General features: G+C 52.8%; 1 protein-coding gene across 9 annotated transcripts in view; it reads right to left on the minus strand.

The window, feature by feature from the left end:
- APBA2 (amyloid beta precursor protein binding family A member 2) overlaps positions 1-13,335 on the minus strand; it is a 240,109-nt gene extending 226,774 nt beyond the window's left edge. For 7 of the 9 annotated variants that reach the window (XM_065547670.1, XM_065547676.1, XM_065547669.1 and 4 more), the window contains exon 1: positions 13,200-13,335. The gene's annotated coding sequence lies outside the window, so the exon portion shown is untranslated. Of the gene's footprint in view, positions 1-12,246; positions 12,363-13,199 lie in introns of those variants that run through there. The other 2 variants (XM_073995404.1, XM_065547673.1) reach the window with 1 other exon arrangement.
- Positions 13,336-24,671: the final 11,336 nt, after the last annotated feature.

Consider the following 24,671-nt stretch of genomic DNA (forward strand, 5'->3'; position numbering starts at 1 on the left):
TCACTGCAAGCTCCGCCTCCCGGGTTTACGCCATTCTCCTGCCTCAGCCTCCCGAGTAGCTGGGACTACAGGCGCCCGCCACCTCGCCCGGCTAGTTTTTTGTATTTTTTAGTAGAGACGGGGTTTCACCGTGTTAGCCAGGATGGTCTCGATCTCCTGACCTCGTGATCCGCCCGTCTCGGCCTCCCAAAGTGCTGGGATTACAGGCTTGAGCCACCGCGCCCGGCCGCTATGGACACTTTCATGTGTCTCTTGATGGCTGTATCCGTTTCCAACAGCTGCTGTGACAAATGACCACAAAACTGGGTGGCTGAAAACACACTTCTTCTCTCACAGTTCTGGGGGCTAGAAGTCTGCAAGCAGTTTCACCGGGCTGAAATCAAGCTGTTGGCAGAGCCACATTCCCTCCAGAGGCACTAGGGGAGAATCCTTTCCTTGGCCCCGTATAGTTTCTCCTAGCTGCCGGCGTTCCCTGAGCTGTGGCCGCATCACTCCAATTTCTGCCTCCTTGGCCACATCTCTGTCTGCCACTCTCTTATACAATCCTTGAGGATGGCATTTAGGACCCACCCAGATAATTCAAGACAATCTCTTCATTTCAAAATCCTTAAACACATCTGCAAAACCACTATCGTATAAAGTAACATTCACAGGTTTCAGGGATTAGAACCTGATGTCATTTGAAGGCCACTAATGCCCATATGCCCATTTTACTCCATTTCATTTGGATTGAGACTGCTGGTCACAGAGTATTTGTAAGCTTAGCTTTACTTAATTCTACAAAAAAAGCTTCCCAAAGCAGTTGTACGGATGTCTCCTCTGACCAGCAATCAGAGGTCCATTTGTCTCACATCCGCACCAACACCTGCTATTTTCTGCCTTTTTTTTTTTTTTTTTTTTTGAGACGGAGTCTCGCTCTGTCACCCAGGCTGAAGTGCAGTGGCGCGATCTCGGCTCACTGCAAACTCCGCCTCCTAGGTTCAGGCAATTCTCCCACGTCAGCCTCCCAAGTAGCTGGGATTACAGGCACCCGCCACTATGCCCAGCTAATTTTTCTTGTATTTTTAGTAGAGAAAGGGTTTCACCATGTTGGTCAGGCTGGTCTCAAACTCCTGACCTCAAGTGATCCAGCCGCCTCAGCTCCCAAAGTGCTGGGATTACAAGCATGAGCCACCGCACCCGGCTTTTTCTGCTCTTTTGATGTTAGCCATTCTGGTGGGTGTGGAATGGTGTCCCATTTACAATTCATTTTGCATCTCCCTGATGACTAATGGAGTGGAGTATATTTTCATCTCTTTAGTGGACGTGTGTGTGTGTGCATGCGCACGTGACGTGTCTTTTGCCATTTTCCTACTGGGTGTTCTCTCCTTTTCTTGTTGATTACGTAGTGCATTATTTTAAGATGAGTCATTTGTTAAAATAGATTCCACTGAGACATTGGCAGATGGAGGCCTAGTTTCTGGTGTCAGGGCCGGAGACGTGAGGTCCAGTTGTGTCCAAGCAATCAGGCGACATGAATTCTGGACCTTGAACACCCCATAATGGACTCTAAGCCTATGTCAGCCTGGAAGGTTCCAATAAGGAACATGATGGAGAGTTTGGGGACCACTGTCAGGGACTGGAAGGGTGGGGCAAAAATCAGTCCCAAATTAATGTATTAGATCTCCAGTTACTTCCTTGAAACTAAATCTAATTGTACTTAAAAGGGTGGCCACTGGAAAGTAAACTCTATTTGGATTTCTACAAGTACAGGTGGGTTTTACTGGACTTTTCGGGAGCAGCCACTGCTGATCCACTCAGCACAATGACAGCCATCTCCAGAATCAGGCACTGCCCCCACACCATGATAGGCGAGCGAGGCAGTGATCCCTGCTGTGAAATACAATGTATTAAATACACCAGAGTTTGGTTTCTCTACATCACAGTAAAGAAAGAGGACGGGCACGGTGGTTCACGCCTGTAATCCCAGCACTTTGGGAGGCTAAGGCAGGCAGATCACAAGGTCAGGAGATCGAGACCATCCTGGCTAACACAGTGAAACCCCGTCTCTACTAAAAACACAAAAAATTAGCTGGGCGTGGTGGTGGGTGCCTGTAGTCCCAGCTGCTGGGGAGGCTGAGGCAGGAGAATGGCATGAACCCAGGAGGCAGAGCTTGCAGTGAGCCGATATCACGCCACTGCACTCCAGCCTGGGTGACAGGGCAAGACTCCATCAAGAAAAAAGAAAGAGAGAGAGAGAGAGAGAGAAAGGGAAAGAAAAAGAGAGAGAGAAAGGAAGGAAGAGGGAAGGAAGGAAGGAAGGAAGGAAGGAAGGAAGGAAGGAAGGAAGGAAGGAAGGAAGGAAAGGGAAAGGGAAAGAAAAGAAGAAAAGAACGAAGGTTTGGAACATCAGTTGATGTGTACTAGCATAATATTAGATATCTCATTAAAACCATCAAGATGATAGAAAGGTCTACTCACAGAGGTGCTCTCCACCCTCAACCCCCGCATCAAATAGAGCTCTCTCCTTCAAATCAGATTTTTTTTTTTTTTTTTTTGAGACAGGTTCTGACTGTCACCAAGGTTGGAGTAGAGTGGCGCAATCACAGCTCACTGCAGCCTCAACCTCCTGGGCTTAAGCAATCCTCCCACCTCAGCCTCCCGAGTAGCTAGGACCACACGCGTGAGCCACCACATCCGGCTAACTTTTCTATTTTTTGTAGAGATGGGGTCTCCTTATGTTACCCAGGCTAGTCTCAAACTCCTGGGCTTAAGCAAGCCTCCCTCCTCTGCCTCCCAAACTGCTGGGATTACCTCATGAACCACCACGCCCAGCCTTCAAATCAGATTTCTAAGGAGCCTAACAAGTAGCAGGCCTTTCCAGTTACAGCGCATGGAGTAACAAAGGCAGCCCCAGCCAGTGTCCAGCACAGTCCCAGCAGACAGGGATAATGAGGCGGACATGGGCCTCACAGGAGGGAATACTGCCCCCCACCTCCGCACCATGCCAGTGAGAAAAACAGACTGACTGCAGCTCCAAAACATACAGCAACTGACCCACGAAACAGGGACCTCTGATGCTTGACATTATCAGGTAAGAGATATTTCTGGCCCAGCAGCCCCCAGAGGATGAACAGCTCCCTCCACCCGAAAGGGGAAGAGGGCCCAACCTGCAGACGCCCTGGCATATCGAGGCCACGGACAGGAGGCACCAAATGTCTCCCCAGACTGCGCCTGCTGCAGAGGCCTGTGGAGCCCATCATCCTGCAGCACTGCCACTCCTGTTCCCTTTCCCAAGCCCTCTGCAGTCCCCTCTCCTGACACAGGGCCAGAAAGCCACCGGGAGCCCCTTAAGGACAGCCTGCGTGCCCAGCCAGCTGAGGCCAGCCACGGGGGTCCAGCAGCAGTGAGGCCGCACCTGCACTGCCACCCGCACCCCTTCACACTGGAGCTGCCTGCGGGACCCAGGCCTCCCTGTGTGCCCAGGGTAAGTCGGCGGAGCTGCACAGGTTAAGGCTGGGTGAGCAAATTAATAATGTGATGAATGGTTTGTCGTGGATTTTGTCATTCTTGCAGAAGAACAGGGGCAAGTTAATCTAGAAATCCTGTAAATCTCTAAAGGGTAAAATTAAACGTCCGCACTCGTAAGGCTGGGACTTGGCAGCAGCCGCCGCCTCCTACAGAACACAGTAGGGAGCGGGCTCCCGAGCCCCCCAATGACGCAGGAGCTGCCTGGGCCAGACACCTGCCCCCGCCACCCTCCTGCATCCTCACTGAGTCCCTCCCCACCCCATGCCGCGCATCCTCCACCCGCACCTCCCTGCACCCTCCCCTCACCTCTAGATGCACCCCTGAACACGCCCCTGACCGCGTCATTCTCCCACGCTCTGACCTGTCCGCTAGGGAAGCCAGCTGCAGAGATCACTCTCCTAGAGTTCGCTTGGTAAACCATGCATTGTTACTGGCCCATCTGCTTCGCTCCCAACCCACAGCGAGGACTCTCTAGGGCCACCAAGCTCCTAATCGTCACGAACTGCCCTCCAACCCCCATCTCCAGCTCTGACCTACACAAACCACATAGTCCTCCTGCCAAAAACTTGGTCCTCCCTGTGCCCAGGATGCCCCACTCCAGGCTCGCCCTTCTGCCTGGAGGGATCTTCGGGCCTGGGCTCTGAAGGGACAAACCCACCCACTTTTATAGGATGGGGTCCATGATCTACCCCAACTTACCGTGGGGCTCTCACATCTGCCAGACTGTGCCTCTCTAGGAGGGCCTTGGACCCAGAGCCAGAATGGGGGTCCGACACCACTGCACATTCTCCAGCAGCCCCCTCCATGCCCTCCCTCCTGATCCCACCAAGCTCTAAACTGAGAACAAGAAAGCTGGAATACAGTAAATGGAAAATATCTGCTGAGCGGATGGGTGGATGGATGGACAGAGCTCCAGGCAAAGGGACCCGGGGGTAAGGAAAGTGAAGGGTACCTGCCCCCGGTTCTACCACTGCAGAGTCCCTGAGTGTCAAAGGACTGAGAGTGAAAGGTGGACAAGGTGAGACCTACCACATTAGTGTTCCGCACCCCTTTGTTTCCACTATTAGATTAAGCCATCCTATGTGATGGATAAAAGGAGCAACACATACAAGGAGTTAGGCCAGGGTTGCCAAAGTGAGGGGTGGGAATGCTGACAGTCCAGGGGTCCCCCACGGCAGCTCCCCAAACAAAGTCAAGACAAGTTGGAGGTGAGGCTGCCTCTGGGTGCATCAAATCAACTGAAGTAGCGCCAGTCCTCAGTGCTGATTAAACACAGGCCCGCCTGTGATCAAGAAGAAAACCATTACTTAATCAAATGCAATTAATTTAGAAGCTGAAATCTGTGAAAGCCCAAGGGAAAGGCACAATCAGGAGTTCTTGGTCTGGAGGGGCTTCTGCTCTCAAAGCTTCCAACCCAAGACAGCACACAGACGTCTTCCCCAACAACCGCACACCCAACCTGCAAAACCATGACATGCTCCTCTCCAGGTGCCCGAACCTTAGGACTCGAAGGGTAGACAAGGTTCACGGGCAGAATCTTCACAATACATGCACGGAAGTAGGGGCTGTGGGTCAGGAAAACCTCGACTTCACCCAATGCCATTCCCGAGAGAATCAGCCATCAATGTGACCCCCTCAGTCCTGCCTCGGGGCTCACAATCTAGCAGTCAGGCCAGGTGGGAAGTGCAGGGACCTATGGCCAAAATCAGTCCATTCATCACTCAGCTGACAGCTTTCACGCATACTAGCCAGAATCAGTTAGAGGCTGGAGGTAGTGCCAGGTGTCTGAAACCCAGCAGGCAAGTTGGTAAAACACACACACACCCTAACCCTGGTGACTGCACTGACTAAGTGCTTTACTGTAGCAGAACAGTTGCCCACATCTCATCTCTTCCATCCACAGTAACTCAGTGGCTGGTGAGGAAGAAGACACAGATCTCCATGTGCCTTCCTGGGATGAGTCAAGATAAACTCTGAGCAGCGACGCTGTACAGCTGGCTCACGCGTGGAGGCAGAGCCTGGCTTCCCAGAGCTTCCAATCCCTAACACATGCCTGGCCCCACTGCACCACACCCGGGACAGCTCCACCAGCTCCAGATAATACAGACAGATGCTAGAGCACATGGCTCACTTAGTACACCAAAAGACTGAGAAACAGAAACTGTGTTTTATTTGCACAATGCACACACTTGCTTCCAGAGAGACCTGAGAAATCCATCATCCCTAAATGCACGCGTTCACTCAATTAGTGGTTTTCCTGTTTTTGCAACAATGGATTTTTCCAAGACAGGTGACAATCAAACCAATTGTGGGAAACCATAAACTATACGTTTTTTATTAAATTAACAACGTAACAGTTCAGAGGAAATTCATATTTAGAGCTGCCCTGCTGGAGAGTCAATTCCAGGAATGTAAAACCAACCAAATAAAAAAAAATTATATATATATACACACATATATACATACACACACACACACACACACACATACCCACAGTTATGCATCGCTTAATGACAGGGACGCGTTCTGAGAAATCTGTCATTAGGAAATTTCATCACTGTGCAAACACCACAGAGCATACTTCACACAAACCTACTCCACACCTTGGCTATAGGCTACACACCTGGGCAGCATGTTGTCATGCTGAGTACTGTGGGCAACTGTAACCCAATGGTAAGTATGTATCTAAACATACAAAAGGCACAGTAAAAATACGGTATAAAAGATAAAACACAGGGGCTGGGCACAGTGGCTCACGCCTGTAATCCCAACACTTCGGGAGGCCAAGGTGGGTGGATCATGAGGTCAGAAGGTTGAGACCACCCTGGCTAACACAGTGAAATCCCGTCTCTACTAAAAATACAAAAATTATCCGGGCGTGGTGGTGGGCGCCTGTAGTCCCAGCTACTTGGGAGACTGAGGCAGGAGAATGGCGTGAACCCGGGAGGCGGAGCTTGCAGTGAGCCGAGATCGCGCCACTGTACTCCAGCCTGGGTGACAGAGTAAGATTCCGTATCAAAAAAAAAAAAAAAAAAAAGATAAAACGCAATACCCCATCTAGGGCACTTACCACGAATGGAGCTTGTAGGACTGGAAATTTCTCTGGGTGAGTCCATCTGTACACTAGCGTAGAGTTCATAAATATTGTACACTTAGGCTACATTAAATTTTTTTAAAATAAAGTAACTGCACTACAACTTTATGACAATGTCACTAGGCAATAGGGATTTTTCAGCTCCATAATAATCTTATGGGACCTCTGTCATATATGCTATCGTTAACCAAAACATTGTCATGTGACGCATGACTGTACATATACATCTCAACTGAAAATGCTACATGTCAAGCGTTCTCCGACTCACTATTTACTAATTAGGGTTTCCCCAGAACTGTCTTTGCCTGAGAATTTCAGAACCAAGCGTCTCTCTGCACAGTTGATTCCAGGGACAAGAAGTGCTAAGAATCCACGTTGGCTTCAAGTGCAAAATGGAAAACACCTTAGTGTCCCACCAACCATGTCAGCCATCTTCCTGGAGGGGAAGCTCCCAGACCCTCTGCCCATCCCTGTGAAGGGCCCACGTCATCTGTGGCATTTCCATGACTCTCTGATGCCAGCCATCAGTCTCTCGGCACGTGTTAAAAATCAGCCCTGTACGTGCCCACCAGTGGTCATAAGTCCTAGTCATACCCACCCTGTTAAAAACAAATCTGATATAAAATGGGGCCCAGCAGGAGACAGGGAGAAAACATGGGCCTCACACTGTCTCCAGCTCAGGCTCAAAGGCCAGCACTGCCCCGTCACAGCAGAGTGCTCTCAGGTGACCCACAGCTCAGCCACCTGTCCCCAGCCTCCTCGTTTCGAAGTTAAGATAAGATGCGCCTTTCGGATTTGTTGGAAAATCGTTTAAAATGACAAACAAAGAGGGATGGAACTCAACACACAGAACTGCCTGACGATGTGTGTTTCATTCCAGGAGTTTCGCCATCAAAACCATCTTCAGATGTTGGGGTGCTTCCGTTTCCAGAAAACTAGAGACGAAAATATTTTCGCGGTCACTCAATGCAGGAAGTTCAACCTCGTATTTTTTTCTCTTAATTTTGATCCTTGAACCACAAAGCAACAGACGTAGCACCTTACATTAAAACAGCCCTTAGAGTTTATGACGTGCCTCCTCCGCATTCTCTCACTACGCAGTAGCAGTAACCCACAATCCTGACCCTTAAAACGCTCAGCACAGTAAGAGAAGCCGCACAGGCCCGAAGCTACGTGGCCACACCACAGAGCCCTTGCTGGCATAAAATATCTTGCATCGGTTGAATATCACGTCACGTTTGTGCCTCAAAACAACCGCAGGCAAGAGGCCTCATGCGTGTATTTCAGATGCTGAGGAAGACTCTCAAGCCGGGTGACAGGCCCTGGGCCCCAGGGATTAGCGGCAGGGCCAGGCTGGAACTGAGCTCTTGTTACTCCAAATTCCATCCTCTTTTCCAACCTCCCAGTCCCTTTCTCATCAAACTAAAGCATCTCCTGCAACCAGGACATAGGCAGGAGACAGCCAGGCAGAGGCTTCTGGAAGGGAAAGCAGAGTGGCTGAGAGCCCTGGGACAGAGTCTGACATTAAATATAAGACAAGTTTGGAAAGATCCAGATGGAGCCGAAAGGGAATCTGGGCGTGGGGGTGCCTCCTTCCAAAGTGCATCCACATCCGAGGTGACTGCAGGGAGGTGCAGAGCTGACTCTGGCAGCAGGGACCGCCTGGGTGCAGAGAACCCAAACAACTGAAAATCCAAAAATGAATCTTAGTGCAGAATCAGAAAGCTCACTCTTTGGGCTGGTTACCTTCCCAACCACGTTCTCCTCCGGCCTATGTGAAACTGACGTTGCACTGTACAATTCTGCAGCTCTTTCCTGACCGCCCACTGAGTGAGGGTCTGTGCTACATTCTAGGGGGATCCAAACGTGAACACAGCTAGGTTCCAGCTCTGGGGCTCCCGGAAAGGAGGCGCAGGGAGTCGGACATGTGCTGCAAGGAGACTAATGCTCCCATGTCTCACTCACTCGCTCATCCAAGGATAGCACTAAGGCTCTGTGTGCCAGGCACTTTTCTAGCTACTGGGGATCCGGAGGTGAACAAAGTCTTTTACATTTGAGTGGTAAGAGACTGACAATAAACAAACAAGAATATAAATAACACACTGACTGGTGAGTACCAAGGAGAAACACAAAGCAAGGTTAACAAGAGAAGGGAAAGTAACGCTAATTTATGTAGGGCTGTCAGGGAGCGGGCAGTAAGTGAGGGAGCCGGCCAGGTGGGCATCTGGGGGTGGCTCATGCAAAAGGGGTGGGAACAGCAAGTGCAAAGGCCTGGAGTCAAGAGTGGCCTGGCAAATCTGAGGACCAAGGGATAAGAGGGAAAGAGCCCACATTCAGTTGGGATCTCCAGGATGGACATGGGCCAAGATGACAGGTGGGGATGGGGTGGGGACAACCCAGGGCAGATCTGGGCAAGGAGCCTGTCTGCCTGGAGCCAGGGCAGCCTGGAGGGGCCATTCTTGGGAGCAAGCAGGGGAACTTGAGAAAATCCAGCCAAGTAACATGGATGTGGAGGAAGCACTGGAAAGACACTGAAGGCCTGGACAATGGTGACACACCTGGCCAGGGCCAACTTGCAGAGTCAGGGGTACACCACAGCCCAACCTGGGAAACCTCACAGCCAGCACAGAAATCATAATGCACACAGCAATCGCACCCCACCAGTACGTAGGGTTCCACAGAGAGAGCCTGGCTGCATGATCTTGAGGTCACCAACCTCCTGGGGCTCCCCTGAGTGTCTGGACAGGGAGAGAGGGGAGGATTGGCTTCAGGAGAGGCGAGAAAAGATGGTGCCCACGACAGCTGACTCAGCCTGTACCAGCAGGCTGCTCTGAGACACGAGCTGGACCCAACCCAGGCGGTGGGCGGCAGGGGGGTGGGGAGGAGCTCTGGGAAAGGAAGGAGCCAGAGAAGCCTCCCTGTGGGCGCTCGGCCCAACCACCATCCAAGAGAACAATGAGCACCTCCAACCCCCGCCGGGCACACAGGCTGCCTCCGGGTGAGCAACCTTCTCAAACTTCACCTACACTGGGGAGACCTGCCTGGTCGTTAGTGGCTACCTTACACCCTACCTGTGCCTCCACGTCCCCAGTCCTCACGGCCACCTGGCAAGGGTGAGGAACTGAGACTGTGCAGGGAGGGCACACAGCCTGTGAGTGGTGCAGCCAGGCCCGCTGCCCAGGCCAGAGCTCTCTCCACTCTCTCTGTTTCTCTAAGGACCAGGCTGCAAGGCAGGGCATGTGATCTCTGTCGAAGCCAGTCAAGCCACCCAGTGATGTGTGCAGGGTCTCGATGCCCACCGATCGCCAGTCCTCTTCTCCCCTGGACAGTAAAGGTTTCTCCAAGACTTCAGACCATGGTGTCACCTGAAGCCCACACCTGTTGAGTCACCGGGGCAGGTATGCGTGGCAGAGGACAGCGAGGAGCGCCGGAGAGGAGCTGAGGCCTGGAGGGGACCTCTGCAGCCAGGCTCAGCCCCCACTCTCCCCAACAACAGCCCTCACCGCAGCTACCGCGGCCCGATCCAAACAAAGGCCAGATTGATGCCAACCTCACCATCAACTGTTTTTCCTCTGACTTCCTCAGTTTTGTCTAGAAAAATCAAGGTGTCTTATCACCCCTCTCGGCTTCCAGGGGTGTGATCAGTGTCGTTTACAATTATCTCTTATTTTTCTCCAGTATTTCTTAGCTCAGTTGGCAAACTAGGTATTTATGCACCTCCATTTCACAATCCATCCCCACCAATTATGCCTGTAAAACTAACATTTTGTTGGGGGAAAAAAAAAGGTTAGAACTACTTAAGAAGATTATGTAAACAAGTTAACTAGCAGGCCACAGCTTGGGTCTGGGGTGTCAGCGAAAACATGCAAGGTGGAAGAGAATGAGGAGCTGACGGTCACCAGTTTCACCTCCTTCCAGCGCCCGCCCAACTCTCCTGATCACACACACTCACACCCTGTGGGACTCAGCCTGCAGCTTCTCAAATCCCATGAGCCCAGGAGACAGTGGGGAGGAGCACAAACCGCACTTCCTAACAAATGAGAGGGAAGACTCGGTGCCCCATCGCTAGTGCCATCACCCCCCAGCCCAGCCATGGAGCTCACTCCAAGGGCCCCCCTGCCAATGCTGCTAGAGCCCACCGAGGGAGGGCTGCCAGCACACAGCCGCAAGCTCCAGCTTCATCCACTCACGCCCTGGACACTGCCCGGCGCCCCAGCGTTCCAGGTCCGTGTCACCCTGGCCCTCCTGTCCCGCAAATCCTAAGCTCAGGAGATTCCCTCCAGCCCAGGCTGCAGAGGGGAGCAGCTCCCATGGTTACCCAGGAATCAGTGCAGAGGGCAGGGCATCCTGGATGCCCCAGACTCGGAAACCGAGATCCTGTCCCCGGCATAGTGGCCACACCTCTGGGAAGGGAGAAACCCCTGCCTCACCTCACTGGAGGGACCCTGACCCAGAGGCCTGAGAAAACGCCGCCTGCAGGCTCCTGGCACCTGCCAACATGCACCTCAGGAAAACCTGTCCCACTTCAATCTGCAAAGCTCTCCGGTCATTATTTCTAAAACCACTGTCCTTTCTCAAAGAGGAAGGAAAACAGAAACAAACAAAAACAGAAAGAGGCACAGGAGGTTGAAGAAGCCAGAGGCAGTTTAGCCCAAAAACAGTGCCAGACGCAAGATGTCGAGTTTGGGGTGCCTCACCCTCCACATGCCCATTTAGGAGCTGACTGCACTCAACCACAGATTTACGTCTGGTGCCTGCCAGGTCCTATCTAAATAGATCTGAAAAATTAAGCCTTCCTTCTGCCAGTAAATACGAAGTTAAGATCAGCAGGCTCCTCTAAGGCTCTGCTCTCCACGGGGGTCCTTGGCAGGCGTTGGCGAAAGGAAGTTCGCCCCCTCCCCGCCTGGGCACACCGAGGCCCGCCGCCGGGCCCATGGAGCCCTGCTTGGGAACTGGGGACCTCGATGTTCTCCTTCACCATCTGAGCCAGATCTCCCGCCAGCAGCCTTGCCAGGCAGTGCCTGCCATGGGGAAGGGGCCAGGCCAAGGGGCAGGTCCGTGCCGTGCCCCCAACCGGGCACCTGCAGTCCAGGGGCAACGGGGTGTGGGGTTTTTAATTTATAAGTTTTTCCCTCTGGGCCTTATTATAAAGGGAAAGGGAAGGGGGCGAAGATCTGGGCTTGGGTTCTCCGAGGGCAGCGAACCCAGAGGCGACCCCAAACTCAGTAGTTGCCGCCCGGCACGGGGACTTGATGCCGGTGCCAAGCGGCCCGGCCAGCCCGGCAGAACCCGAGCGGACAGCACCGCCACACAGCGCCTCTTGCCCCCGCCGGATGGCCCCTTGCCGCGGTGCCCCCCTGCCAGGGATGCGAGAGCCGACGCCTGGTCCCCGCCCCGCCCGCCCGCCCTCCCGTCGTGGGAGGGGGAAGGGGCCGGTCAGAGAGGAGTGGGGCCGCCGGGCTGTACCCCCAGATCCCAGCGGCGGCCGCCCCGCAGCCACGCCAAGCCCGGAGGGCAGCGCTCGGGAGCGCTCGGGCCGCAACCTCCGCGCCGCCCCCCACGCGTCCGGGTTCTCGCGGCGCCCCGGGCAGCCCCAGGCTGCCGCCGCCGGCGAGTCAGGCAGCCCAGGTTCCCCAGCTTACCTGGCCCGGGCGCTGGGCTGCCCCGGTACGCCGCCGTCCCCGCCCCGCCGCCGCCGGCTCCGTCCGCGAGGCCGAGCTCTTTGTGAGCCCGCGCCGAGCCGCACACCGCGACTGCTAATGAGCCCGGGAAGCTGAATAGCTTCCCGAATAGCGGCGGGCGCGCCCTGGACGCAGCGTACGGCACGCAGGGCCGCCTCTGCCGGGCGCACGCGGCGCGGCTGCGGGGCGCATCCCGCACCGGCCTGTGGCTGCCGGGCCCGCGCCCCCGCCCCGGCCGCTTCCGCCTCACCCCCGCCGAGCACACCGAGGCCGGAAAACGATTCCCGGCTAGATCGCGCGCGGGGAAGAGAGGAAAGACAAAGATGCGTCCGTGCCGGGCGTGCGCGAGGCCCTGCGCCCCCTGGCCCCGGCGCTGGGGCAGTCGGCAGGGCAGGAGGGTGCACTCGGAACCTGGGTCCCGCCGGGCCGGTATCCGGGACCCGGGCTGGAACCCAGGCGCTGGAAGGCGCGGCGCCCCGAACGCCCCGGGTCCTGGGGAGCACACAGATTCCCGGGCGTGCCCTGGCCCTGCTGGCTGGGGAGCTGCAGGGGTCTGGTCCCGCAGGTAGAGCCGGTGAACGCGAGGCTCCGCACCCTACCCGGGCCGCCGCGCCGCGCCGCGCAGCTGTAATAGGGGACCCTAGAGCGAAGAACCCTCGGTTCTTCCGAAAGCCCCATCCGGCAGGGGAGGCCCCCTGCTGCCTCTCACCGCAGCTCCCTTAGGCGCATGCTGGACTCCAAGTCTTCCCTGGCGGTCCCCGGTAACCATCCCAGCACCCTGTTTCTGATACTCTGTGCTGCTTTAGCCCCCAGCCCCAGGGCCTCACTCCAGGCCTTTCTCTCCTTGCTGTCCTAAATGGAGAGGACCCTGACCTCCGCGGGACCCTGGGGAGCACACACTCCCAGACACTCACATGCATCCCCAGGGGAGCCAGTCTTCGGCCACCTACTGCTTGAGAAATCCCCTGGAGGCCCTCGAAGGTCATGCTGGAGACTCCGGTGTCACCTTCGGCCCTCTGGCTCTTTCATTGAGTCCCAGGCAGATGTGATAAGCCGTGGGAGACGTACAGGACGCCTTGTCTGGGCAGAACGAGGGCTCAGCTGCCTCCCACCCCCAAATCGTGGTGATTTGCCCTCGTTTTCTTTTCACCTGTGGCTGGACTAGGCGAAGCTGTGGCATGGAAAGTTCTGAAGTTGGGGGGGGGGCACAGAAGGGCAGGGGGACTGGGGGGTGATGATAGCGCATCCTCCTGCTGCCCTGAGGGCCAGAGCTGAGACCCTGAGGAGAAGGGGCTGGGGGAAGCTGAATCCTGAGATGGTCTAGGGTTAGATACAGTGTGGACTTGGCCTCTCCACACCCTGCCCCCACCAAACATTCACAGGCCCCCAGGGCCAGAGTCGCCAGTGGGGGCTGCTCCTGGTAGGGGAGCTTTGTAGCCACAGGGCCAAAGGGGCAAAGGCCAGGGCACGCCAGCAAGGTTCCAGACCTATGCCCCTCCCCACTCAGATGAGCACACCTTCACTGCCTACTTTCCACCTGCATGGACATTCTGCTTACCTGGCTAACACAAAGTTCATCCAGCCTCCTGTGGGCCAGCCTTTCTCCAATGCCAATAGTGGGGAGCAACAATTAGGAAGAAGTGATTCCCAGAAGATAAATGCAGTCATCTTCTTGCCTTACTGTTATGTGGTCACATCCCATAGGAAACCAAACACCTGTGCCTGAAGCTGATCCACACAACACCCCCCACCTCCTCAAACCCCCACCCCCATCAGTGTGAATGTGTGTGGGCCGGCCAGTTGCATGCTGTTCCTTCAACAGCCTCCGTTGAGATCTTCCCATGAGCAGGCTCTGGGCCAGTCACTGGAAATTAAACCCCATCGCAGCACCCGGGAGTGATAATGGCTGATGTCCACAGTCCACAAGATGAAAGGTACAAGCCTAGGGCCAAGAACAGTGACTCCCACTTATAATCCCAATACTTTGGGAAACTGAAGCAGGAGGCTCACTTGAGCCCAGGAGTTCAAGTCTGCCATGAGTTATGGTCGTGCCACTGCACTCCAGCCTTGGTGACAGAACAAGACTCTATCACTTTAAAAAGTAAAATAAATTAAATAAATTTAAAAATAAAGGTAAAGTCCTGCCCCCAGCCTCACTCAGGACCCCCAAATCTGGTGAGCTTGAGCCAAGTGCCAGTATTCAGAGAATTTTTGAAGAATCATTAGGAAAATAGCTAGTGCATATGGGGCTTAAAGCCTAGATGACAGGTTGACAGGTGCAGCAAACCACCATGGCACACATACACCCATGTAACAAACCTACACGTTCTGTACTTGTATCCGGGGACTTAAAATTTTAAATTTTAAAAAAAAAAAAGTATCTTGGAATGGGAAAGGCCTTTCTAAGTATGCAACAAAATCAAAAAGTGGTAACAAAAGACAGCTAAGTTTGACTTAAAGAAACTCTGGCATGGCAATCACTACCATAAGCAAAGTCAACAACAAAGGAGGAAAAATTATTTGCAATTCATATAACAAGCAGTTAATTTCCCTAATACCTAGATAGCATCAAGAAATTGGTAAGAAAAAAAAAAATCAAAAGAAGGCATCGCAGATCATCACCAGGCCCCACCGTGGCTCACACCTGTAATCCCAGCTACTCGGGAGGCTGAGACAGGAGGATCACTTAAGCCCAGGAGTTCCAGGCTGCAGTGAACTATGATCATCCCAAGGCACTAAGCCTGGGCAGCAGGATGAAACTATCTCTTAACATAAAAGACAAAACAAACAGGTAAAGGGTAAGAAGCAGCAATTCACAGGGAAGGAAATACAAATGACTTTTAAACATCTGAAAAGCTGTCCTCCCTTAGTCATAATAAGAAATGCAAATTAAGCTAGGCAGGGTGGCTCACACCTGTAATCCCAACACTTTGGGAGGCCAAGGCAGGTGGATCACTTGAGGTCAGGGGTTCAAGACAAGCCTGGCCAACATAGTGAAACCCCGTCTCTACTAGAAATACAAAAATTAGTTGGGCGTGGTGGTGAGCACCGGTAATCCCAGCTACTCAGGAGGCTGAGGCAGCAGAATCGGTTGAACCTGGAAGGCAGTGGTTACAGTGAGCCGAGATTGCAACACTGCACTTGAACCTGGGCCAGAGAGCGAGACTCTATCTCATAAAAAGAAAAAGAAATGCAAATTAAAACTACGCTGAGATGCCATTGTGTTCATCAATCAGGGACCCAGGAGTTCAGTAACACAATATATTCCAGAAAGCAAGAGGAAACCAGCAGATTCCCACACTGCCCGTGGGAGTATAAATCAGTACAACTTTTTTTTTTTTTTTTTTTTGAGACGGAGTCTCGCTCTGTCCCCAGGCTGCAGTACAGTGAGTCGATCTCAGCTCACTGCAAGATCGGCCACTCCACCTCCCCGCCTCCTGGGTTCACGCCATTCTCCTGCCTCAGCTTCCCAAGTAGCTGGGACTACAGGTGCCCACCACCATGCCCAGCTAATTTTTTGTATTTTTAGTGGAGACGGGGTTTCACCATGTTAGCCATGATGGTCTCGATCTCCTGACCTCGTGATCTGCCCGCCTCAGCCTCCCAAAGTGCTGGGATTACAGACTTGAGCCACTGCGCCCGGCCCAATCAGTACAACTTCTACGTAGGAAAATCAGATGATGTCTATCAGAATTACAAATGCACAAGCCCTTTGACCTAAGAATTCTACTTCTAGGAATTTTTCGACTTGTATATCACACGTGCAAAATAGGCATGAGTAGAATCGTTCATGGTGCTGTGTTTCTGTAGTAAATGACTGCAGACAATCTTAGTATCCATGAAAAGGGGACTGTTCAATGCATGAGGGCACTTCCCAACACTGAAATAGTATGCAGCCATAAAAGAAGGAAGAAACGCATAATAAAGTTCTCCAAGATAATTGCTAAGTGAAAGAACAAAGGGCAGAAGATGTGTGTAGTATGCCACCATGTGAGTAAAAAAAGGAAAAAGGAAAAAAGAGTGAGCCTATAAATGCTCATATACAATCATAAAGCCTTTCTGGAAGGATCACAGGAAAGTGAAAAATGTTGATCACCCTTATGAAAGAAAGTAGTGTCTGGAGCGGGGGTGACAAGAAAACTTTTCAGTGATTTTCCTTTTCCTTTTTTTTTTTTCGAGACAGAGTCTCTCTCTGTCGCCCAGGCTGGAGAGCAGTTGCGCAATCTCAGCTCGTGGCAAGCTCCGCCTTCCGGGTTCACGCCATTCTCCTGCCTCAGCCTCCCAAGTAACTGGGACTACAGGCACCCGCCACCACACCCATCTAATTTTTTGTATTTTTAGTAGAGATGGGGTTTCACCGCATTAGCCAGGATAGTCTCGATCTCCTGACCTCGTGATCTGCCCACCTCAGTCTCCCAAAGTGCTGGGATTACAGGCGTGAGCCACCACGCGCAACACCTTTTCATTTTTGAAGTATATAATATTATCTATCCCTGAGGAAAAAAATGCAACTATCATTCACAACCCTGGTTTTTAACCCTTTGAAGGGTAAAAGATCTCTAAAATCTTTTGTCTGTTGTTTTAGGGGGAACAAGAAGAACAAGGAAGCTCTGTGACTGTATGTTTGGACCACATGGCTGTGATCCCTACCACCACTTAGTGACAGCATACATGAATTGCAGGCTTAATGCCAATACCATTCAGCCTAGAGGAGCTCCTGGACCAGGCCAGATTTCCTGCAAAGTGTTACCAAGTGGAGTTGGAAACTTGTCAATTCCTCACACCCTAACTTACTTTTTTAAAATAACATATGCCTTTCCTATATAGGACAGAAGATTAATGCATTGTTTTATAGGCTGAACAAGATGTTCCTTTACAAAACTTCCAAATGACGGAATACTAATTTTTCCTTCATTCTTTGGCTGACTGTACAAATGTGCTTAATTAATAAAGACATGTCCTCTCTCTGTGGGGATGGCAGAATAACTTCCCTTTCATAAAGTTACTGCTTGGCACAGGCCTTGTTGGGCCTGTGAATTTCAAGCTCATAGGCTCCTCCTGCTGACTGCTCATTTTATCCCCGTGGAGTCTAAAGTGGCCTGAACCAAGAGCCAGGAGACCTACATTCCTGTCCCAGCTAAGGCACTAGCTGGGGGGCACTCAGGTAAATCAGCTGGGGCCTCCACGGTACAGTTTCCTCCTGGGTTTAGGTGAGGAAGTTGTCCTAGAAAACCCCCAAGGTCCAGGGTGTGTGAGAAGGAAATGCTAAACCCCGCTGTGGCAGTCTGATTTTCTTGCCTTCAGGATTTAAGTCAATGCAAAAATCACTAACCAGATCACACTCTAATAGGTTTTTCCAAGACCCACTGCTTTATTTTGGAAGACACAAAGAGACAGCATGGAAATGCCTTTGACAACCACAGAAGCTAGTATCTTCCTGAAAAGTAAATACCATTGATTTATTTGGCTGATCTCACGACTCAGATTCTTCAAAATCCAGGCTTTGTAGAAATAAATGGATAATTGTAAACAATAGAAACCAGACCCTGGCCTTGGGAGCCACACCGAACAGTCAGCAGGTCAGACTGTCTGCGGAGGAGCTTGAAATATAGCCCTTACCCACCGGGAGGGCCTTTGAGGAGGGACACACCGTGCAGGTGCTGGTGTGCTGGAAGAGCAGAGGTTTGTTCTTTTCATGAGATAAGTTACCAACTGCATTTTACTTTATTTTATTTTATTTTATTTTATTTTATTTTATTTTATTTTATTTTATTTTATTTTATTTTATTTTATTTTATTTAGATAGGGTCTAGCTCTTTTCCCCAGGCTGGATTGCAGTGGCACTATCTTGGCTCACTGCAACCTCTGCCTCCCAGGCTCAAGCGATTCTCCTGCCTCAGCCTCCTGGAGTAGCTGGGACTACAGGCACCCGCCACCATGCCCAGCTAATTTTTGTATTTTTAGTAGAGACAAGGTTTCACCATGTTGGCCATCCTGGTCTGGAACTCCTGACCTCGAGTGATCTGCCCACCTCGGCCTTCTAAAGTGCTGGATTACAGGCATGAGCCATCACGCCCAGTCACCAACTGCATTTTGGTTAAGGTACGTAGGGGTGGAAAATCACTGCAGTGCTGACCTTCTTTACCCTAGAGACTCTTTTGTGTAGATAACAGAGTGAAGGTCGCAGAGATCATTAGGTGTGGCTATAGGTAGCAGCTATAGTATGGACTGTATATGGAAGAAAGAGCAAAGTTCTTATTGTATAATATGGTCTAGACAGGCACTTGAGCGTGTCTAGTTACAAGGACGTAGAACGAGTCAGCACCATAAGTATTCTGGTGAGCCAGACGGTGACAGGAACGACGCCACCCTCCAGGACTGCCGTGTGAGTCTGATCGGCAGCAGAGTGTTAGAGGTGAGTCAGTGTTCACAGGAGGGCGGGCCGCCTGGGAGGAAAGGACTAAGACGGCAACGTCTCCTTTCCAAGATACAGCGCAGGAAATCTTCCTGGGGGGCCAGGATGACCCAGATCAGAGCCAGGAGGTGCAGAAGGGCAGACAGGCTGGTGACACACATTCCCCAGAGGAAGGGGCATCCAGGCAGGACCCCAGGACCCAGCCTGAAAGTTCCAGAGAACAGAGCCAGAGGGGATACTGGACACTTTTCTGATCCCAGCCCCACAGCGATGTGTCTGCGGACAAGTGTCCAGGGATGGCCGCAGACCAGGAGCAGAGCTGTGAGCCGGCAGAGCCTGCTGTGGGACTCACCACGGTAGGGAACAAGGAGCCGGAAGAGGGCAGGCAGGACTCATCTGCAAGGCTGCCTGTGGGTATCAAGGGGCTTCCACCGTCAAGGCCTGACAGCCCTGTCCTTTGGCCGTGGGGCGTTTGGAAGGGAATTGAACTCCCAGGGCAAGGAGCATTTTCAACCCAGGGATGGGATGGCTTCCTGCTGGTAGGGCAGGCAGCACGTCAGCGATCAGCAGGAAAAGAGAATGAAGCAGTGCCCCCGGATCTACCCTCCCTCATCCTCAGCCCCCTGATTTAGAACAGGCCTCTGCCCCACTCAACCGTCCTGCGTCACTTGGGGTGGGCATATGAGTTGGACGTGGCCACTGCATGTATTCTATCCCCTCGACTCCAGGGCTTAGCTGAGGGGTGGGTATGGAACCCAATACCCTTAAGATTGCATCCCAAGGCCTCACTGGAAGCACTGGCAAGGCAGCACTCTCTCCACTGAGATTGTAAGCAGTAAAGACAATCCCAGCCTGGAGCTGCCCTATTAGGGGGCCCGCGGGAGAGTGAGGCTGCAGTGGAGGGAGGCAGAGCTGAAGGTGGACAGCATCTGTGGCTCTGGGTCCAGCCCTGCCTGATCTCCCTGCCTCTGGACATTTCTGTTATTTAAGTCAGCTCAAGTTGAGCTCCTGTCTCCTGTAACTTTAAGAGTCCTCACTGGCTGGGCGCGGTGGCTCATGCCTGTAATCCCAGCACTTTGGGAGGCCAAGGTGGGCGGATCATGAGGTCAAGAGATCGAGACCATCCTGGTCAACATGGTGAAACCCCGTCTCTACTAAAAAAAATACAAAAATTAGCTGGGTGTGGTGGCGGGCACCTGTAGTCCAGCTGCTCGGGAGGCTGAGGCAGGAGAATCACTGGAACCCGGGAGGCAGAGGTTGCAGTGAGCAGAGATCACGCCACTGCACTCCAGCCTGGCGACAGAGTGAGACTCCATTTCAAAAAAAAAAAAAAAAGGGGGTCCTCACTGATACAGTGCGAATCATGGTGGTTATTTGTTGTAGCTTTAAGTAGTAGGAAGAAACAAAGCTGTGGGCTTCCAGAAAGAGCAGCAGCATTCATGGTCACAGTGCCTATTTCCGTTCCTGAAACAATCTGACGTGAGCAGCTCCTCTGGAGCCGTAGAACGTGTCCGAGAAGGAACGGAAGGAACTGGGTGCAGAAAGTACGTGGCGGTAATGGCTCAGGGAACTTTTTTGAGAGCTGCCTTCCGAGGCTGGACTGGCTGTCGTGTGGGGAGATACAGACGTGTGCTGGGGCCAGTGCTGCAGAGGGGTCCATAAGGAGCAGCTTCACAGTGGCTAGTGCTGGGCCACACAGTGACTTTCAACGTTGCAGGACCTCGCCTGATGGCCCTGGTGAGCCACATGTGGGGACTCTAAGGACAACTGCACAATGTGGCTTCTCCACGGGCGCGAGACCATGACCTGAATGACTTCACCCCAGGCTCCCAGTTCATCTCTCCTGTTCTTCAGTCCTGCTCACGCTTGGCTTATACAAAAGGAACCACCTTTCCCAGTCTCATCTGAGAACTTGGGGCCCGACCCTGTATGTCAGTGGCTCTCAACTGGGGGCGATTTTGCAATGATCTGGAGATGTCTGCAGATGTTTTTGGCTGTCACAACTTAGGGGAGTGATGCTACCGGCATCTGGTGGGTAGAGTTCGGGGACGTTGTTAAACATCCTGCAATACACAGGACAGGTGCCCACCCACGCAACTAACTGGTCCAAGCCAAGATAGCATGTCAAGATGTGCTGAGATTAAGAACCACTGCCATTTTTTTTTTTTTTTTTTTTTGGATGGAGTTTCACTCTTGTTGCCCAGGCAGGAGTGCAATAGCACGACCTCCGCTCGCTGCAACCTCTGCCTCCCAGGTTCAAGCAATTCTTCCAAATAGCCGGGATTACAGGCATGCGCCACCACGCCTGGCTAATTTTGTATTTTCATAGTTTCACCATGTTGGCCAGGCTGGTCTTGAACTCCTGACCTCAGGTGATCCTCCCGCCTCGGCCTCCCAAAATGCTGGCATTACAGGCATGAGCCACTGTGCCCAGCCCCACTGCCATAATATCTTCAAATATGTCCATTTATTTACATGGAAGAAAGTCTTTTTGGTGGTGGTGGTGGTGTTGTTGTTGTTTTTGAGATGGAGTCTCACTCTGTGGCCCAGGCTGGAGTGCAGTGGTGGCATCTCGGCTCACTGCAAGCTCTGTCTCCCGGGTTCACACCATTCTCCTGCCTCAGCCTCCGGAGTAGCTGGGACTACAGGCGCCTGTCACACCCGGCTAACTTTTTTTTGTATTATTAGTAGAGATGGGGTTTCACCACGTTAGCCAGGATGGTCTCGATCTCCTGACCTTGTGATCCGCCTGCCTCAGCCTCCCAAAGTGCTGAGATTACAGGCGTGAGCCACCGGGCCAGGCCAGAAAGTCCAAATATATGAAAGTTAATCACAAGTAACGAATGACCTAGAATGAGAAAAAAATATTGCTCTATTTCCACAGTATGGGGCAACAGAGACCCAGGTAGTGATGGGGCTGTGACCCCAGCCCTGGGGGTCCAGCCAGAGACCCTGCAGGAAGCCCACCCTGGATGAGGCAGGGCCCCCATGCCATCTGCCCGGTCGTCCTGCGCCGCTGCTCCTGAGCAGAGGAGTGGCACCTGTGAGTCATATCCACCACCCCATGCCTGTCCTCCCTCTCAGTACTCCCAGCCCAGGCCTGGAGAGGATCATCCAAGATCCAGCAGCAGATGCTGCCCAGCACCAGGAAAAGGAGAGGGCTCAGGGGACGTGCGTGCACTGTTCTCCCAGGGGCATAGTTGAGTGCCTGCTCCACTGGGTAAGGCCCAGGGCCTCTGCCTGGCGAGGCCTGAGGGACTGCAGTGCTGGGTGACAAGGACAACCCTGATGCCTGCATTAGGGCAGATGACAGACAGGTGGCTCCCTGGTGAAGAGAAAAGCTGCCAGGGGGGCTTCCTGGAGGAAGTGTGCAGGCTCTCAGTGTGGGGCCCACCCCTCCTGCTCCTCCTCCGCTGCCCTGTCCTGGGCTCTGTGCCTCCACCTCCTCCCCGACCAGTGCCCCCGCTCTCCACCCTCGCCCTGCACCAATGACTGCACTGGGTCTGGGCTCATCTCCCTGGGTCTGACTGCCTGTCTTGGAAGCATTCCTGGAACCCTTTACACAGAATTTAGTGACCCCAGGAAGCCGCCTTAGAGTTTCCAGAGCAAAGCCTTTGCAGCGTTGTTCCCCTGCAGCAGGGCTGCTTTCTCTCCGCTGTGGTCTCTTTGATGCTTTCTCAGAGACGCTCTTGTCAAAGCCACTCCCCACAGAAAGCCAGGCCTTGGAGGCTGGGAGTTCCAAATGGGCCAGCAGTGGCGCTCCCCAGCACACCAGGCTCCTCAGGCAGGGGAGGGAGGCCAGTGGCCCTGCTCCCCACCGCTCCGTGAGGTCCCCGCTCACAGCCTTCTCAGTGCTCCTGGCCTGAGCGTGCTTCCCGCGGAGCCCTCAGCTCTCCAGGAAATCCTTCACCAACTGCCACCCCACTGGGCCCAATCCTGAGGGCTGCGTGCTCATGCCAACCTGCACTGGCCTCCCTGGCTTTTATCGCAGCTTGCAATCCTTTATTTGTGTGATTAGCTATTCTCTCTCTCTCCCTCCCTCCCTCAGAGGGACTGCACCTGCTTTGACCCCCACCCCACACATCACAGCTCATGTCACGATGCCCAGATACGAGGAGGCCCTAAGTATAGGTTCTGCTGACTGAATGAATGAACAAAGAAAAATATTTCAGAAGCACTTCAAGGCCTTCTCGTTCCCAAAGATCTGTCTTAATAGGCTTGCACGTTGCCTTCGATTCCCACCGCTGACCACCTGTTTAGAGAAGGCGTTGTGTCCAGCTGGGCACAGGTTGATTCATAAGCTCAGGGGGAACCCAGGGGCTTCCGCAAAGATTGGCAGAGAGGAGAGACGCTGGGGCAGGGACCGGGGACAGGTGAGGGGTTCAGATCCAAACTCGGCGCTGCGCTGCAGGGCTTCACCGCACTCCACACTGTCAGCCTTTCCTTGGTAAGTGGATGGGGGCGGGGACTGACTCCAGGCTGGGGTCTCACTGACTTTACAGGCAGCAGGAATACTGGAAGAGTCTATCCCAGGCCTCATTTATTTCGCCGTGAGGGCATTCACCTTGTGCGTGTGCCTTTGAAGCTGGCCTTCCCAGGCATGTTAGGATGAGATCGTTCTCATAGGTGTGGAGGCAGCAAGAGAGAGGACATGGGAAGAGCGAGCCTCACCTTGTGAGTTCCCACAGGGCTTTCAAGTCACAGCCACAGCCACATACTTCCTCTAGCAGGAGGCGCTGGGGAAAGGGTGGAGTCCTTTGAGTTGCCGGAAGCTCATTCTAATTACTGGTCCCCCCAAACCCGAGTGTTACTGAACGACGCCTTTTCAAAGGAGCTGGAGGTGTCAGTTCAACCACTGCAATAGGACTGCTCAGGATCAAGTTTTTTTTTTTTGAGACGGAGTCTCACTTCGCCCAGGCTGGAGTGTAGTGGCATGATCTCCGCTCACTACAAGCTCCACCTTCCGGGTTCACGCCATTCTCCTGCCTCAGCCTCCCAAGCAGCTGGGACTACAGGCACCCACCACCATGTCCGGCTAATTTTATGTGTGTGTTTTTTTTTTTTTTTTTAGTAGAGATGGGGTTTTACCATGTTAGCCAGGATAGTCTCGATCTGACCTCATGATCTGCCCGCCTCAGCCTCCCAAAGTGCTGGGATTACAGGTGTGAGCCACCGCGCCTGGCCAGGATCAAGTTTTCAATTGAGAATCTGTCGCTATTTGAATCCTGTACATAACCACGGGGTTGTATTATGCTTGGGGATATTTTGTGCATTTAGGAGACCAAGTCAGAAATTTTATATAAAGACACATGCAGGCCAGGTGCGGTGGCTCACGCCTATAATCCCAGCACTTTGGGAGGCCAAGGCAGGCAGATAACAAGGTCAGGAGATCAAGACCATCCTGGCTAACACGGTGAGACTCCACCTCTACTAAAACAAACAAACAAACAAAAATTAGCTGGGCGTGGTGGTGGGTGCCTGTAGTCCAGCTACTCAAGAGGCTGAGGCAGGAGAATGGTGTGAACCTGGGAGGCGGAGCTTGCAGCGAGCCGAGATGGCACCACTGCACTCCAGCCTGGGTGACAGAGTGAGACCGTCTCAAAAATAATAATAATAATAAAAATAAAGACACATGCTAACTACTACTTGGCTCAGGAGAGTCCAGGTCGTGCCACATGTCATCAATTTTAAGACACCCTATGTTTTACATTTTAGCACCTGCTGAATTGTGTCCCCATACACACAAAAACAATCAAAGCCCTAGCCCCCCAGTAGCTGTGAATGTGGCCTTGTTTGGTGGGAAGGTCTTTGTAGATGATTGAATGAAGTTGAGGTCATGAGAGTGGGTTCTCACCCAATCTGCCTGGCGTGCTTATAAAAAGGAGAAATTTGAACACACAGAGACAGATGCACTAAGAGAAAACAGAGTGGACACGTGCAGGGAGAATGCCCTCTACCAGCCGAGGAACTT

Source organism: Macaca fascicularis, chromosome 7 (genome assembly GCF_037993035.2).
Source record: "Macaca fascicularis isolate 582-1 chromosome 7, T2T-MFA8v1.1".
Lineage (NCBI taxonomy): Eukaryota > Metazoa > Chordata > Mammalia > Primates > Cercopithecidae > Macaca > Macaca fascicularis.